A 15,348-nucleotide genomic window follows, 5' to 3' on the forward strand; every position below is an offset into this window, starting at 1 on the left:
GTTAGTTGATTCATATTTTTACTAACCGATTCATATTTTACGAACCGAGTTTATCTGGTTGAAATGGAATGGAAGGTAGACGATTCATTTTGATTTCAGCTTTGCCTCATTTTCTTTCTTTATTTATTTTCATGAGAAGAATATCTGTCTTGTTTTTGGTAAGATTCATTTCAAGCACTTCTTTGGGGATCAATAATTAGCTTTGCAATTATTAGCTGAATAAAATCAAAGTACTTGCCCTGTGAAGTACTTACCTGGAAGCAATATTAAGGAGAAGTTTTAAGAAATAATGTAACATTTGAAAATAGTGTGACTTTATAATGTGACTGCAAAGTACGCCCTTACATTGCTCAAAGCTCTGCAATTAAATAAATTATATCATTTATGTACTTTATTAATATTAAATAAGCACTTCTTATAAAACACACATATAATATTTTTGATGCTTATTACAAATGAATAATAATACGTAATTAAGTGTATGAAATGAATATGAAAAAAAAAATATGCTTAATTTTATTTGTTCTATATAAAATGTAATTCTATTCAGCTCACACATTCTCTATTATTAAATATTTAGAATACAATACTAGAAACTGCTCTTTTTTTAACACGAATCTGGCTCTGCGTATTCTAAACATACTTTCACTGTCATATTTGTGTTGATTTTGAAGAATATACAATATTACACTTTTATCTAAACATATTTTTTTTTTTCAAATGGTGGGAAAAATTTTCTACAAGTGTGGAAAAAAAAAACGTGAAATAACTCCAATCCTCTGTAGATAATTCGGAAAGGATTTGTAGCTTGTTACCCGTCACCCAAATGCTTCTGTGGTAACATAACACTCTCACAAAGTCGCCAAAGCACAAAAATTTCGAATTGAAAAACACGTTCTTTTCTAAAACAAAAGGGGAAAAAAAATTCACACACACACATACAAAATAAACCCACTTATTCGAAGCGAGTTTAAAATAATTCGATTGTTAAATTCCGATTCTCTTCCTTTCGGGTTGTTAAAGCTATAAAAAACCATGTGACATTGTCGTCCCCTCTTCACCCCTAGAGACAATAAATTCCCCAAATAATTCCGCCAAAACATCGCATTAAAAAAGAAAGGGAAGCAAAGAAAGAAAAAAAAAAGATTCTTTGCAATCTTGACACCTCCTTAAAGGCGAGAGTAAAAACAGAAGGTTTGGGAGACCAAATAAGAAAAAAAAAAAAAAGTGACAACTAGCTCAAAAAGGTTCTTTAGCAACGAGAGCTCGTTTTTCCGAGATTTCAATTTAACAAGCAGTGGCAGCATCACGTCTATTTACTAGGGAGGTTTTTGTTACCATAGCTACTGCCTTCTTACTGATTGCCTCTCCCCATCATCTATCACAGTTTGATACTAGGGAGACTTGTTATTTTGGCCGATGCAGGATTAAACATGCCCAACGGTTGGCCGCTTAAAAGCCTGACGCTTTTCACATCTTCTGATGTAGGCACGTCTCGCAGGGACCCGGCCATGAAAAGGCCCGCTTTTTTACAGATCCATTGCAATTCTTTTAAGCGCAAATCTCCTTACCTTTAAGTGAGAAAGTTGCGCAATTCCTTTGCATCTCCTCTGATTTCGTGCGTATTGTTGAGACAAAAACTTTTGTTTATATTTTACCACTCCTTTAAGTTTCGTATTTACCTGTTTTATCATAATTCCTAATAGGATAATATTTTTACTTGGATAAGATTCGTATACTAATCTTATTTCTATATGAAGCAATAAATAAAAGGGTTGAAGGCTTCAGAAAATATAATATCAGGTCCTTGCCGCCACGGCACCTGAAAATTCATAACCACGGCCTAATAATTTTAAAATATTTATTAAAAAATATAAGAAAAATATTCGGGAAAAATCTGTTCTTTTTTCTTTCCTAAATAATTTTCTGTGTATTTTAATATTATACTGGCATGTATTAAGATTTTAGCTTGCAAAATTGTTAGTGCATAAAAAACGTACTTTAACGTAAACGTACTGGCTTTTGGCCAGTTATTTTTAGATAATATAAAATTTTAAATAACTGTCTTTATTTAATTTTATGAAATCAAAAAGCTGTTATGGTTACTCTCCATAACATGTTGGCTCTTAAAAATTGGTTTTGTTTGAGCGTAAGTAGGATTTAACAGTATGTAAAATTTTTAATAAAAATTATTAAAAATTTAATAAAATACAATTGTGTAGAAATTGAGTTCATAATTTTAAAAATTTTATTAATAAGAAGTTGTTTTATGTTTTTTAAATGATAAACCTCTTTGGTTGTAATCATAATAATGTTTATATATTGTATGAGTTTTGCAGTTGACAAAAATTCACCCATGAAAATAATTCACCCATTCATTTAGAAAATTGAATACAAATACGTTATTTCTCTGAATAAATATTTATTTTACATATTCAGACTTTTGTTTAAAAAAATTAATTTTTGACGTCACCTTGAAAATGTGGACTTTTGTAGTTTTAGTGCACTGAGAAACAAATCTTGTGAAAACTACCAGAATGTGGCAAAATTAACTATGTTTCTGGCTCTTTGGGAACACCGAAAAGTTCTGTACTTTTTACCGAAGTGCTTTGGTAATGATTTTGGAAAAATAAACTATAAAATATGGTTTTTTTTAATCTGTATTAAAATTTGATAAATGTGGGAAAATTTGATAATTTTATCATGATACCTTGGAGCATAGCATAAAAACCATTCATTCGATTAAAATATCATTGCCGTTTTGTATTTTTACTAAATGTGTTGTAATAAGGTCTGTGATTTTTAAAACCAAAACTTCTGGTAAACCGTTACCAATTGAACGAAATCGTTACAATATGAATCGTTTTTGAGTTTACATTTACGTTTTTTCACAAATTTTTTTTTAACCAATACCGCTAGTGAAAGAATTTTTACAAAATTATAAAACTCCTTTACCGAAGATATATTTATGCAAAATTTTTTTTTAATATTCTTTATTTTTATTATTATTTAGTTTAATGATGCACAAACAATTTTGAATCGTTGATAAATATTTTTTTTATTTTTTACGTTCAACTAAATTTGAAAATCGAAAATCCAAAATCTTAAATAAAATTATTTAACAGCTTCTAAAATATGACAATAGAAAAATAGCTTTATTTTAATTGTGAATTCTCGAGATGTATTCAACCGATTCGATTAGCAGATCTAAGTGTTAAAAATAGTTTTTTCCTTTACTGTAATAAGTGATTAATTAGTTTCTTATAATGATCTAGTTTATTAACTTGAAACTGCTTTCAGTGTTTCAGAAAGAATCCTGTTTAATTCATAGAATTTTTTAATTAGTAAAACCTCCATAGTTGGCTTTTGTTAGTAAGTTTATCGTTTTATTTGTTACTAACGAATAAATATTTGAAAGTAACATTCTTAGTTTGACTATGTCGATGATTAAGAAAATAGGTAAACAAATAATTAAATAAAAAAAATGGCTACAGAATCAAAAATTTTAAAATTTAATAAAAATCGGCACAGCTTTGATGGAACTTTGAACTGATTTTGCTCTAATCTGACTTTGAGAATGTTCTGAACTTTCCCTAGATAATAACCCACTGCTTACGAAATATATGATAGTTTGGGGCTGAGTTATTTATTTTGTGGAATGAAATACGGAGTATATCTGTTTTATCTTGAATCAAAACTTCTTAATCTAGTATTTATCCCATCATTTAACTATACTTTTGAATATCTGATGATTAAATAATCTAGCAAGGACCATTTTTTACCGGCGCAAAGGTATAGCTTGAAACGTGACAAATTTGAGTTACATTTCATGATTAATTAGATTTTTTTTTTAGCTTGTGCAAGTCGAAACATGTATCGAAAGGGCAATTTTCCATTTGTAGACTCTCCCTGCTATAGAGATATAGCATAACCTACAAGTGGGAAAAACAGCTCGTCACGAACAAAACTGGTGGATCCATTGGAGAATACTTTCTAGATAGCACGTGCTGGTTTTAAAGAAAAAAAATCTCAGAAAGAGATAGCCAATCCCAAAAAAGGGGGAAAAATGCTTCTTTGAACACAATTCAGTTGGTGTATGCGTCGATCCCCTCATGAGGCGCATTACAATAATCTCAACACATTCTTTTACTCAAATTTGCAGCCTTTGAATTTTAAAACCAAAGTTCTGCCCTCCCCAAGCACTCTAAGATTCTTTCTGTTTTCCAGGATTACCCTTTTTACTCCTTTAACAAGGGAATTTTTCTGCATGGTGTTAGGCCTCTTTTGTGCCTCCTAAATCTTAGCCTGTTGTTCAGCTTTACTTACTCGAAAGCGAATATATAATGACATTTTTATCTCTGAAGTTCGCCCGAAATGTTGCCCAGATGCCTTAAGTGTTTCACGGTATTCTTGAAAGGTTGACACTGACCAACCAACCTTCTAAAGACACAGACTAAGTCTAGACCCTTCAATGCTAGTTTTAAGAACTTAAGAGTGATGTAATACTTTTTTTAAAAACTCGTTGTACTTTTTTTTAGCTGATTTTATGTTCCGATTTATTAGTTCGGTTATATATTTTCACCTAATAGAAAAATCAACTTCTTAGTAAAATTGTATGTTATTTAACAATATGTGTTCTGCTTTTGAATATATATATATATACTGTTATTTAATTTAAATTTACAAACTGATTTTCAAATAGATACTAACTCACTTAAAAAGCGCACTACTTACAAAAGATCCCATAAACCAATATATTAGTTTACTATTATATTTTTTATGTAATAAGAGAAGCAACTATTAAGTCAACTTTGACAATACGTATAATTTTGCATAATGATCTATTTTTTTAAAAAAATACTGATTATTTCTTAATTTCTTTATAAAGACTAATTTTCCGAAAAGACATTTAATAATCACATTATTTTAAGTGGTCAGATAAACCGATTTATTAGTTTGCTAATATATTGTTATCTAATAAGAGAACTATCTTTTTAGCAAAGCTTAAAAATCTGACATGTTGCACTATGAAATATATTATTTTTAAATACAAAATTTCGTTCAGTTTTGGTTGAAAGTTATTGTCCCAGATACTGAATGCCCTTGTGATTTATGATGTATTACAACCAATGAATTATTTTTTTTTTCATGATTCAGAAATTATTGTTGCAATTTGAGGTAACTGGATTTCTGGAATAAGAAAGAGCGTTTATTCTGCCAAGACTGTATTTAAATTATATTCAAATACTGTTAAGATTTATTCTTTTATAGTTTTTTGTTATACCTATTAAGTTAATGTGTTTTTAAATGATAATTTTGCGTAATATTTTCATTAAATGATTTCGTTAAAATTAATAAGAAAATGCTCCTTTTGGTTGAAAAAAAAAGTTGGTGCTTAAAAATGATATCTACATTGTTAAAATATCTTTTTAATGAATGTAATTCAGTTCTTGAATCGAAATGTAAAGATATTCTTATGCATAAATTTGCAGCAATCCTTACATATTTTTAAATTGTTACATATTTTCGTTCACACAATGCAGCAAAATATTGTAAACTATTTTTTTTTTTTATATTCTTTCTTTTATATTCTTATTTAAATTTTTACTTGCCTAAGTTCATTAGTGTATTTATAGTATCAAAAAAAGCCCTGATTTGAATTGCAGAAACAAAAATAAATAAATAAATAAATGCGTAAATGAGTTATATTTTTATTTAAGTTTCTTAATTTATTATGCATAGCTTTAAAAAAAAGATACTTAAAACTACGCTTTGAAGTGAAAAAAAAAAAAAAAAAAAAAAAAAAAAAAAAAAAAAAACATCAGTTGACAAGGCGACAAATTACAATAACAGGTCAGATAATAGAATCAAGAATAGAACCAAGTGAAGTTGCACTAGTTCCATTGAGGAGTGGTTCCCCACCCCCAAATTTCCTGCTTTGAAACCCTAAATGATCAACCATCTTCCGGCGAAACCTCGATCTGACAAAGAAAGTTTATAAAAACAATTGTGAACGCATTAAAGAATAAAAGACATGTGTATTATCACATAGTCAGCCGACGGTTATAAAATAAAAATGAAAAATAAGGGGATAGGAGCCGTGGGGGGATAGTTCTGCACCCGGCTCGCACCGATTTCAGTGCTGACGTAAAATATCCTCAGTGGTAGACGGGTCATGGGTTAGAGTCCCCTTACCCTCGGGCTAAAATCATGAGTGGTTTTCGTGGTTTTCCTCTCCAGGTGACGTAAATGCGGGTTAGCTCCATCAAAAAATCCTCCACGAAGGCAAAATTTCTCCCAATACTTAATCCAGGAGTTCCCTTGTCTTCTGGATTAGGTTCAAAATTTCAAGGATATGGTGTTGAACATTGGTAGTCGTAAATTTAAATTGGGTCAGCTGTTCAACTACGGTTATAAAGATAAATAAATAAAAAATAAGGGTAAATAAATTTTTTCATTAATATTCTGAAATTAGGCATGTGTTGAATTCGCACTCCTAGATCTGTATCTAGTTTAGTTTTGAAATTTGTTTTAGTGTATATACAATATGCATAAACTGGGGATGAAGAAAATAAGCCTAATTATGGTTTTCCTTGAAATGAAAGACATATGTTACAAATGTTGAAGGAACATGTAGCACATTTAGCTTATTTAAAAAGCGTTGGGAAAAAATCTGCAATTTTCCAGAAATGCAAGTCTTTGGGATATTACTATTTCTTTTCCATATACATTTTACTTTGTAATTTCATAAAGACTAGCGAAATATTAAATAAAAGATGGATTATTTTTTAATCAGATTTAGATATAAAAACAGGTTTAAAAAATCGTTATTGGGAGGTGAGAAAATTTCATTTCTTGGAACTCCTTTCCCTTTCACTACACCCTAGAGTTCCGCGGAACACCATTTGGGTACTTCTGCTATAGAGAATACCGCGCTTGTGGTTCCATCCACCTAAATTCTTTAGTGTATTCCTAAGTCACAAAATGAAAAAAATTGTTTAAAAAAAATTTTTTTTTTGATCTTAAAAGGAATTAGTAAACGGAAATAACTAACTAATGACATTTATTAGAAGGGTAATTTTCTATCTTTCAATTGCATTAATCGTGTGCTCTAAGGAAACAATAAAAAATATTAAGGAAGCTATTTGACGTAGTAGTACTAAATTAAATTTAGAACATCATCATACGAAACTAAACAATTCTATAACTAGATTTTCACAAAAATCTATTATAGCTATTCTTATGGAAAGGATTGTATTAATTAGTTAAATAGTTAACAGTAATTTAATTATGTACTTATTTTAGTTTTAGCTTGTTTTTTATTGATAAATCCTTATTTTTATCTTAATATTTTTTTGATAAATACATACAATGTATACTTCTTTCGGAAGTAAATATATTAAAAATAATTTATGTTTAAAAAACCTCACGTGAATTTAGTATGTCATAGCCTTTACAGTAATAATAAGAAAGTATTAAAATTCTGAAGATTTATCGCAGCTGAAGTAATCAGTTCTTTACTTTTTTTATTTTTCATCTTGCACGAAACACTTCTCGTATCGTGACTGAACGAATATATCCCTTATTCAACAGAATAAAGAATCTTAAAGATTCGCGAAAATACTACAATGTGTAACTCAAATAAATACTTGATTAAAAAAATACTTAAGTGTTGTGAAAAGAGACTACTATCCAACTTCAAGCATACTTCTCCAATTTGTACTTCAGACATAGCTCTTAGAGTCTTTCGTGTCTGGAAAAAAAAAACACGGATTAATTAGGAATATCTTTTTTACGTTATTAATTAGTTTACATCAGTTAGAGAAGCACCCGCTACCTTTGCGTTCAACTACTTTTTTTATTTTGCTCTTGTACACTTTTCCTAGCTTCATCCATGACATTTAGTTAGATTCCGAGTTTTGAACCTTTCCAAACTGATAATTCGTTTGAGCTACACTTAGAAAAAGAATTTAGTGGATCATGGCTAGCAGAAACTTATTTTAGGGTGCTAATGAGATGTCTTGCATTTGGTCCTTTGTTTACAAGTGTATTTAATTGAGATTAAAAATTTGATTGGAAAGAGGGAGTTTACGGTTGAAAGACTTTTCACTAATAAAAATAATTTCGAGGCTTATTTATTCCTGTTAATCATATTATTTATGGACGCAAAACTATACTTTTAAATTTTTTGTGTACATAATGTAGCTTTTATGGATTTTTATTTTTAAATGTATCATAAAATTAAGGCTTTTTCTAACTGGAAATTATAAATAGCAAGTTTTGTTATCAGTAAGCAGTTTTAACTGATCAGAGATGGCTAAGGGGATAGATCGTTCGCCTTCCAATGAGGTGAACCGGGTTCGAATCCCAGCAATGACTGGTAGATGCGTATCCGCATCCGAATTGCGCGACCACTTTGCTGACGTGAAATATCCTCAGAGGGAGGTGGATCATGGGTTAGAGTCCTTTTGCCGTCAGGCTAACCATGGGAGGTTCTCGTGATCTTCATCTCCATGTTACGCAAATGTAGGTTAGTTCCATCAAAAAGTCCTCCTCGAAGGCAAATTTCTCTCAATACTTGATCCTGGAGTTCCCTTGTCTTCTGGATTTTGTTCAAAATTACAAGGCTACGGTGTTGAACATTAGTAGTCGTAAACCCTTAAAATTGGATCGGCTGTTCAACGACGGTTACAAAATTTTGTATTTTGCCATTTGAAATTTTCTTTAAAATTATGTAAAAATTAAATACTTTTTCTTCAAATTTTTTCCAACTATTATTAAATGAAGAAATATATGACTATGAAGTATATGAAGAAATAAATGATAATGAAAGACATTTTTTTATTGGTGGGCACTTGGATCTATTTCCCATTGGCCTCAGAAATGCCAGAACTGCTACTCTCTTCTCGTTACCCAGTGAGCACTTATGACAAAGCTACGGCTGTGGAACTGCGTCGCCCACGTCACACAATCACAAACCCGATTATAGGGTGGGCCACATTCGCACAATCAAGCAGAAGAAAGGACATAAAACACAGAGAGAGAGAGAAAGAAATATCCATGCCTTGAGCTGGATTCGAACCCGCAACCATCGGCTCCGCAGTCAGGCACGCTGACCTCTCGGTGACCTGGTCGGCGTAATTATAACATAGGAAAATGTATTTTAAGGTAAAAAGTACCGGCATCCAGAGTACCAGTAGATTATTAACAAACCAGAGGCGTTTAAAAACTCGCTCTCTTTTTTTGGAAATTTTTTCCTTAATTGTTGTTGGTTGCAATTATAATGCAAAATTTTATTTTTTTAAAAATTTGTTACATGAACTAAAAAAAGAATATGAATAAAAATTTTTCAAAATGCTAAACAGAAGAGCAATATTTTAAAAGCTGCTGGCATAGAAAATTGCGTGCCGGTACTTTTTAACGTAATATGATTTGGAATTTTTTACAGTGAATTCAGGGTTAATTGAGAAAAGAGTTTTCAAACCTAGTATTCTTATTTAACTTGATTGTCAAAGCTATATTCTCTTGTACGTTTTTGATATTCGTCATAAATACTGTTTGTTTCATGTCTGCACCTTAATTTGAGAACGATATATTAAATTTGGTTTGCGAAATTTTGGAATAGAAAACAAATCAACTTCATGCATTTTATCAAGCATAGTAAATGTGGGAGAGTGGATTAACATCATAATGTTAATGCAACATGTTATCATGCTGTTAAGAAATCACAGAAATTGATACAAAATGGTAATTAATATTTTAATCTAAAAATATCGTTGGCACCGAGCCAAAAATACGAATCTGCAATTTTGGTAAATGTCCCAAATTTTGGTAGATTTACCAAAATTGCAGATTTGTGTTTTTACCTTGGTGCCAAAGATATAGGAGGATAATTAGTAATTTTGTCCCTATTTCGGAACCACATGGTAAGAAAGAATTATAATTTTTTTTTTATATAATATATAAAGTTATTTATTAATTTTCTACGAAATAAAAAAAAAATAATATATATATATATATACACTTTTTTATTTACATCACGTAAAAGCTAAGACTTTGAAAGTGCTAGATATATTTTCTTTTCTTTAATTTATCGTGCATTTCAATGATTAGCTAGAGTTAGTGACATTTTTACTTTAAACTGTTCCTCCGTATTGTTTCCAGATAAGTACAGAAATTTCAGCTAGACAAAACAACGATACACAGAGACATCTTATTACCTATATAGAAATCATGATATTATTTACCAAAAACTCTCTCAAAAATGTTTTTTAAGTAATGTTGCTAAAAACGTCCCGTATTAATATATTGATCAATGTCCTTCCAATTTTGAATTTTGTGGAGTAATTTTTATTAGTTCTAAAGTCTTAGATTTTATTCGAATGTTAATGATTAGTGTATTTCTAAAATTATTATTGCAAAAATTTTTTTCTCCGAAAAGCTGAATAATAAAACACTAAAAAATATATATTATCAGATGAAAATTTTGTATACGAGTGCTGATTTGTTTTCCATGAGAAGTTTTGCAATCGTGCAATTTTTTTGAAAAGGTAATTTAGAATAAGGGAATTAAAGCTTCTTGTTTAAACAAAAGTAAAACATTTTTATGGATAGTCCCTTAATTGAAGAAGCGTCGGGGGGTTGGAAAACTCCCCCTCCTTGAAGAAGAATAGGATAGGCCAGAACACGAATATCGCGAGAGTTTCTTCATTATGCACAAGACAGACTAATTAGAAGAGAGGGAAGAGTATTGAAAAAATGTTCACCCTTAGCAACTAGCGATAGAGTACCGCAAAGAGTACTTTTCCAGTTAGTCACGAGTCTGACTGCAAAAATATTCATGAGAAATCGGTACTCACACATTCACTGTCGAATTAGTTTTTTAGTAAACAGCCTACTTCTTGTTTTGTATTTCACAGGCTTGTTTTGACATGTCACTAGATTCAAAACCAGTTTTGGGTTTGAAATAAATTAAATAAAATATGGGAAAAGTTCTTTTATTTGTCGATTTTATGGTAAGTAGTAGAATTGACTTCAGATTTTTAGTGAATGTTAATTAGCTGATTTTTTTAATGACATTTGAATTTTCTTTAATTGATGGCATTTTTAGTTTTTTTTCTTTAATTTTTATCAATTGCGGTAATTAAACAAAATGAGTTTTTAAGATCTGTGTTATTTTCCGTCCTCCCTAATCAATGCAATTAATTTACATATTTAGAAATCTTTTCAATAATGAAGACATAAAAACCAACACTTTAGGATTAGCTAATTAATAACTAAAAGGGAATAAAGCAAACTGTATTCAAACTCTGACGAATCACTATCGAAATCAGTATTAGCTAAGATCCTAATCATCCTAAACTAGTTTTTTTTTGTATTTAACATTGGCTTTTTTTTGTACTTAATATTGACTGCACCTAATATTGAACTCAAAAGAAAAAAAAAATTATTATATTTAATTCGATTTTTTTTTATGATGATAGCGTTTGATGAGTGAATCTTTTAAATAGAATTTCTAAAGTATAAGTTTTTGTAATTTCGTTTTTGAAAAGGATTTGAGAGATTGTGTGAGAAAGAAATTAAGTGGCAATCTGAGGCGCAAAAAAAACTAACATAGCCTATTATTTAAGCAGAGCACATTCTTTTTGGTTTGAAATTTTCCCCAAAAACTATTATGCTTTTTATTTCAAGTTACTACTACTTTCTATAAACATTTCAAGAAAGTAAAGTTTGTATAGAATTAAAACTTTTTGAGTATAATTTTTTAAACAAATGCATTTGATTTTATGCAATTTTTGAATTAGTTAATATACGTTAAAAATGATAAAAATCAGAACTGACTGAAATAATAAAGATTTAAATTTAGAGAGCGTCAATGGCTCAATATTTACGGCACTGAACAGTGAGATTAAAGGACTGGGGTTCGGGCCCAGTGACAACTTGAAACCCACCCAGCTGTGGATCGATGAGTACCAGATAGTCTGTGAAGTAAAAGCGGTCTGCACTCAATACTAACCACATTGCCACAATTATTGCCTTTGATTACGCAATTGTGGAGCCATAATAGCCATGACCCCCCTTAATGGGCCCTAGCGGGGATGCTTGACTTTTAATAATTATAAATTAAAAAGCGAAACATTGTATTTGCTAATGAATTTCCCCTGGACCTTGCTCACATATTTCGATCGGACATTTTCTGCTCCTCTAACTGCTGATTCGTTACCATTGAAAACTATGAGAAAAAGCTCCTCGACTATTGCAGCATTTCAAGCTACAATTTGCTATATCTTTACTGATATAAATATTTCTCTATATTTGCTTACAGTATCTATAATTATTGAAAAAAGCGTAATTATACTACCGTATCTCGTAATACTGATATTTGGGTCGATACGGAATTTGTCGAAGTCATAAAATTATATATTTATTAGGATACTTAATTTCTAAGTAAGGGGAAGAATTTTTTTTTTTCGTCTCGCCGACGTTTTTTTTTTTTTTTCCCCTTCTTTTTTTAAATTGAAAACAAAATATTTCACAAGAACTAAAGTCGATTACCGGTTGTAAATTCAACTTTCGATTTATTTGACTATTATAATTATTTTTAATAAACTAATGGTTAGAAAGAAAAAAAAAACATGCTTAAATCTAACTCGTCTCACCAATAATATTTCCTTTTTCAAATATTCACTTAAGATTTTTTTTTTAAAACTTAGTAATGATATAAAATTGATTTAATCGGTAGGTTGAATTTGAATATGTAAATATCTGCATAATATTATGCTACCTTACAACGATTAGTAAAATATAGTAAACATATGTTTTATCATAATCATAAAATTAGATGAAAGAATTATTGTAATTCTATAACAAAGTATTACTGATCTCGTTGCTTTGAAAAAAAAAGTTTTTTTTTTATGTATTTCAATTGCATCCACTAATATTTCCCGAACACAAATATATATTTCAGGGTTCTGTCTAGTCAAATATGTCGTGACAAGTTTAATGAATAAAATGCTAACTTGAGATGGAATAATTGATAGTGTTTAGTAATAAGTCATTTCTATGCATTTTTTATTAGAAACAAAATAACGATATCGATTCATTTTTTATGATAATTCCCTTTTTTCATTTGAGCTTTTTATGAATTAAAAAATGTAATTGTTGATCAAGAGTACACAATCATTCATGTTGATGAAATGCAATAAACTGCATTCCGTAAACCAGCTTTCTTACCAATTAATTGTCTTAACGTTGTACCACAACAGTTGCACCGATAAGTTACGTTGCACCGATAAGTTACATTTTTAGATGATACTCTACTATATATTATACTTATTTTTCTTGGCATTTACTTTGCTTGTGAGTATAGTTAAAACATTAATTATTAGCTATTTAAAATATTTTAATTTTTATTTATCTATTTAAATTTAAAGTCATTGTGACTATAAACGGAGAAACAATTGTAAAATTAGCATATTGTTGGGAAATGAAATTTTTGGTTAATAAAATCAAAATATACGGTATTTAAACCATTTATTTAATAATTTTTTTCTGTTCATGTGGTAGCGATTTACTGAAAATAGTTCCTATTACCACACATTTAGTAAAAAATACAAAAATGAAAAGTAAATTTAACCAAATAAATGGTTTTAATACCTTGCTCTAAAGTATCATAATAAAATTACTAAATTTTACCATGTTTTATCACTTATTATAAAACCATATGCTATTGTTAATTTTACTAAATTCATTTAAAGTGCTTCGAGAAAAATCACCAAGTTTTTTGTTTTTCCCATAGTGCCAAAAACATGATAAATGTTACCATATTCTGGTAACTTTGGCCATACTTTATTCTTGGTGTACTCACAATTATTTGACTAAACAAATTAAAGCGTCTTTGTGATTTATTTTTGAAATATTTTGGTATTTTCTTTTACTGGGTAACCTTGAAATAATTTAGCAGTACAATATGCCGTTAAAAACAATCGAATTGTTTCTGGACTACTCTTTATTATCAAATTAATATTGTTACAAGTTTCAGAAAATATTGTATAGCGAATAAACTTTATGGGACTGTTGATAATTTTAATGGTAGATTCTTCAGTAAGGGTAATAAAACTAGATAGTTTTTTTTAAAGGACTTTTTATCTAATGAATCACATTAGCTTGCAAGGTTGAGATAAGCACCGACGTGTGTAAACCTTACATTTATGCGTTATATAAATTGAAAATAATATTCCTCGTTAAAATCGTTGATGAGTTAATTTCCAGTTTAATATTAATTCTGCATGCGCTTTTCATTCAAAAGTTAGCGATTAATTTCATTTATCTTTGATAAGACAATAATTATTGAAGTTAATGATATAATTCGCATTTCGTTTTCATCTCTTTCTTCCTTTTTCTTTTGTTTACTTTTTTCTTATATATTTGATCATTATTGAAAAAAAGGCATAAACTGTTAAACGAAAAGCAAAATGCAGCTTTATCTTCGATTACAGCAGGACTTGAAAATTATGGCCGAATTATGCCAAAGTCATGCGCAGTAAAAAATTACTGTAAGAAATACGGACATTCAGATTGCCGGTACTTTTTACCGTAAAATTCATTTTTACTGGATCATGCTACTTAACAAGAAAGTGTGATATACAATAATTTTTACAGTAATAATTATCGTAACATCACTGAATCACTCTAGTTAAATACATACTACTGTAAAAATTACGGTATAATATTTTACGGTAAAAATAGATTTTGCGTGTGATGCCGGTACTTTGTACCGTAATTTGACCCGTAATTTTTGACCGTGTTTAAAAATTCCTATCGAGCATGTATTTTTTAACTTTACATACCCGTTCAAGTATCTAAATATTTTATCAGAAAAATTCACTCGCAATATTTAATCGATTAAATCTTTATTTAAGTATTTAATTAGTGAATCACTAATAAAAAACTCATCCATTAGTCACCTTGAACATACATTCGAAAATTTTTTTGCATTATTCAAGCCCTAAATTACAGTAAAAACTGAGAAAGAAAAAAACTATAACTACAGCACAATTTTCGTATTGATATCAATGAGATTGTTACGAAAATTGAAAGCAAGGAAACGGTACTTGCAATCTAAGCAAATATAATTATTGTTTTTTAAGCACTATTGTAAAAGTCGTCTTTAAATCCTAATTGCTCTCAGTAATCAAATTTAATATATGTAAATGCATTTTATAAATATATTTTATAATTTTGTCGTAAAGACACGACTCTCCGTAGAACACCGAAGTCAAGCATCACTGACTGCAGTCAGTAAGCGGGTGGGTGACCACTTTGATCAGTCTGCGCAAGGTGCATGGT

The 15,348-nt window shown here is 29.5% G+C and overlaps 1 protein-coding gene across 4 annotated transcripts in view; it reads left to right on the forward strand.

Annotated features, from left to right (window-relative positions):
• Window positions 1–15,348, forward strand: part of LOC107449700 (uncharacterized) — a 567,179-nt gene that overhangs the window by 185,383 nt on the left and 366,448 nt on the right. The gene's annotated exons all lie outside the window — the stretch shown is intronic.

Source organism: Parasteatoda tepidariorum, chromosome 11 (assembly GCF_982258835.1).
Source record: "Parasteatoda tepidariorum strain Cologne lab strain chromosome 11, Ptep-v5.0, whole genome shotgun sequence".
In the NCBI taxonomy this organism is placed as follows: domain Eukaryota; kingdom Metazoa; phylum Arthropoda; class Arachnida; order Araneae; family Theridiidae; genus Parasteatoda; species Parasteatoda tepidariorum.